This window comes from Arachis ipaensis, chromosome B06, assembly GCF_000816755.2.
Source record: "Arachis ipaensis cultivar K30076 chromosome B06, Araip1.1, whole genome shotgun sequence".
In the NCBI taxonomy this organism is placed as follows: domain Eukaryota; kingdom Viridiplantae; phylum Streptophyta; class Magnoliopsida; order Fabales; family Fabaceae; genus Arachis; species Arachis ipaensis.
In genome coordinates, this window is record NC_029790.2 from 12904901 (window position 1) to 12908946 (window position 4046).

Genomic DNA, 4046 nt, shown 5'->3' on the forward strand with positions numbered 1-4046 from the left:
CATCCAACTGACGGAAGGACTAACGTGACCAATCGTGTATCTTTCGGGGACGATTTCGATTAACTTTATCTTTCGAGGACCAAAATAGAGATTGGAGTATCTTTCAGAGACGATTTTGGCTATTTATTCAGATTTTTATCCTAAAATAATATACAATAATATTGTCTAAAATCTAATGGTATGTAGTTGTTAATGGTAAGAACATTTTATATAAATAGTTAAAATAAGAAACAGTTATTTGTTTATTAATATTAGTTAATTTTTTTTGTTGTAAAATTATTTTTTTAACATTTTTTTTTTGAAAAATTGAAAGTTTGAGGTTATAATTTAAAATTTGAAAAAAAAGCCATTTTTTAAAAATCGGATGATATTATCTGAACAAAGTTGGTTTTATGATTGAAATATTAAAATTGTACGTACTCATTACATTATTACATGAATGTCCGTTTTTTGTAACTTACATGTGATTGGTGTGCTTCCACAAATATGACTATATGAATGAAGGAAAAATAATAATTGCTTGTGATTGATTATACGAGAGTGAGTTAGACACCGAAAAAGAAAAATACGAGAGTATGAGTTCATACTATATATCTAAGGAATATCGTTATATATATTTGACGAATAATTATAATTAATTAATACTAACTACTTTGAGAAGTTAATTTTAAATGTATTGTTGCTAATTGTTAATATGCTAAGCATGATAAGGTACATGTTACATAAAAAAAAATATTGTACGTGGTTGTTAAATGTTGAATTTGGTAATGTGTATTTTTTGTTAAGGTGACGAGCTAATGAGATTCGAAAATCTTAATCTGATAATGTTGGAATTAGGTTAGGAAGACAACCTATAAAACACTATGATGCTTAAGTCAGTAGTATTTTAGGTGTATAGTATATTGAGAAGAAGTTACTTGTCAAGTTTAACTTTTTTTATTATTTGTACCTTATGAGGTAACGACTTAGACATTTGCTGTTTTTAATATACGTATTTAATGCTATGATTTAACAATTTTGTGATTTTGTGATTTTATTAATTAGTTTTAATAACATTCTCGTTAACTAGTAACGTAACATATTCGTTAACTAGTAATGTAACATACAGGTTAACTAGTAACGTAGTATTCTCATTTAATCATAATCTCGAGTATTATTTTTGTCTATAACAGTGTCCCAACTAGCTATGGCAAAAATCTCCGGCGGGCGGGTATTCGCGAAAATTTATCAGTCGGGGGCAAATATGGGGGCTGATTTCTACCCGCGGGGACGGGGGGATGGGGACCCGTATAATAAACTGGGAGATCCGTTAAATCCCTATTTATGTGAAAAGACGAAAATAGCCCTGAGCCCCTCCTTCAGAGACAGAGAGTCTCTTCTCCTCTCCTCTCCACTCCTCGTCAAACCCTCAACCCCTCCTTTCTCCTTCCCGAACACCGCCGACCGCTGACCACCACCTCCCACCCCCTCGGTCCCTCAGCGCCGCCTGCCACCCTCTGAGTGGCTCGGTCGCTCACTGCACCTCTCGAGCTCACCGTCGCGGCCACATCGTCTTCTTCTCCTCGTCGCGTCGTCGCCGGTCGTTGTCTTCTCCTTGTCGCGGTAGAGCAACGTCTTCTCCTCATCGCGTCATCGCCGGTAATTATCTTCTCCTCGTCGCTGGTCTCGCATCTTCGCTGTTCGTCCACCAAATCGTCGGTCTTCGCTGGTCTGCCCCCTTTTCTCCGTCGGGTAAGTTAGCCCTGTGATTTCTGAATTTATATTTCTGAAGTAGGTTGATCTGATTCTGATTTCTGATTTTGGATTCCGATTTATATTTCTATATTAATTTTGGGTTAGATTAATGTGATTCTGAATGAATATTAGGTTGATCTGATTCTGGATTTTTGATTCTGATTTCTAATTTATATTTTTGAGTTAGGTTAATGTGATTATAAATGAATATTCTTGATTTATATTTTTGAGTAATTTTGGGTTAATCTGGAGTTAGGTTAATGAGATCCTGATTTTGAATTTCTGATTTTTAATTTATATTTCTTAGTTAGGTTGATGTGATTCTGATTTCTAATTCTGATTTATATTTCTGAGTCAATTTTGGGTTAATCTGGAGTTAGGTTAAAAAGATTCTGATTCTAAATTTCTAATTTCTAATTTATATTTTTGAGTTAGGTTGATGTGATTCTGATTTCTATTTCTGAGTCACTTTTGAGTTAATCTGGAGTTAGGTTAATGAGATTTTGATTTCTAATTTCTAATTTAATTATAATTTATATTTCTGAGTTAGGTTAACGAGATTCTGATTCTAAATTTCTATTTTCTAATTTATATTTCTGAGTTAGGTTGATGTGATTCTAATTTCTGATTCTGATTTATATTTCTGAGTCAATTTTGAGTTAATCTGAAGTTAGGTTAATGAGATTTTGATTCCCAATTTCTGATTTTTAATTTATATTTCTGAGTTAGGTTGATGTGATTCTGATTTTTTATTTTGATTTATATTTCTGAGTCAATTTTGGGTTAATCTGGAGTTAGGTTAATGAGATTCTGATTTATGATTTATATTTTGGATTAATGTGATTCTGATTCATGATTTATAGAATATCTTCTTCGGATGCATTAAGTAATACTCTTCATGATTTATTTTACGATTTTAACTTTTAATTGTATTCTTCTTTTTGATGTAGGATTCAAACAAATCACAATGTACCATCACTACCATTACATCATGTAAAAAGGCTTGAAAATTCTACAATGTGATGAATTATGCTTTATAGTTTTTGGATATGTTTGATACTTTGGTTGTTTTATGGATATGTTTGATATTATTTGTTGTTGTTAATGTCTTTGGAGACTATGAACATGTTAATGTCTTTGTTGTTATTAATGTTGTTAATGTCTTTGGAGACAAGGAACATGATGATTGATATGGTTTTTTCATTTTTTCCAATTTTTTTTATTTTTTAAAAATCCGCGGATATCCGTGGAGTCCCCGGTCCCTGGCGGATACGGGGTCTCCGTTACCCGTGGCGGGGACGGGGACTAGATATGGAGGCTGACAGATGCACGCGTACGCATCTTGGTCCAAAAACGAGACCTATGCGTACGCATACCATGACATGCATTCACATAGCCCTGTTTTTCAGCAAATGAATATTTTGTGTTTTAAACCCAATTTTGAACCTCTAAACCTCTATTTTCATCCTTTTAACCCAAGATCTTAGTAATAGGCCTAGCAATGAAACAAAGTTAGGAAATAATAGTAACTTGGAGATGAAGAAAGTTTGAGAAGTGATAATTTAGGTATGAGGAGGTAGGGTGCATATATATACTACTTGAATTTATGAAACTGGCTAAAGAAAAGAATGAATGTTGCATCTGAGTACTGTTTCTCGAAAGTATGACCCCAGGAGATGGTGGAAGGTGGGGATCCCCTTCCTTGTTCCTCTTGGCATTGTAAAATCACCCCCAACGAAAAGGTGGGAGGTTAGGATCCCCTTCTTTATTCTTCATGGGCATATGAGAATGTACCCCCTAGGTAGACGCAAGGGTTGTGGTTTCGCCACTTACTCCAGGTTGGTTAGTATATAGAGGCTCTCCAGGTAGACGCACGGGTTGTGGTTTTGCCCCACTTGCGCTAGGTTATGATAAACTATGTATAAAGATGCAAACATATGATGTATAAAGTGACTTTACAGCCATAATGAATGATTATGAAATGTTAATGAATGAATGTGAAATGATTGTCTGAGATACGAGTTTTCTTGGGTAAAGTACCGTGGCTTGCCACCACGTGTTCCAGATTGAGACTCGATACTCTGTTGACCCTACGTCGTAAGAGGTGACCGGGCACTTATAAATTCCCAGGAAGGTTGACCCCCATTGAGTAAAGATATATATATATATATATATATATATATATATATATGTGTGTGTGTGTGTTATATATATGAATTATGAATTATGAATGAAAGAGAAAAAGCTATGCATAGACTAATGGGGATGCGCGACGGCGGACAGTCCAGGATTTAGCAGCTGGACTTATCGGG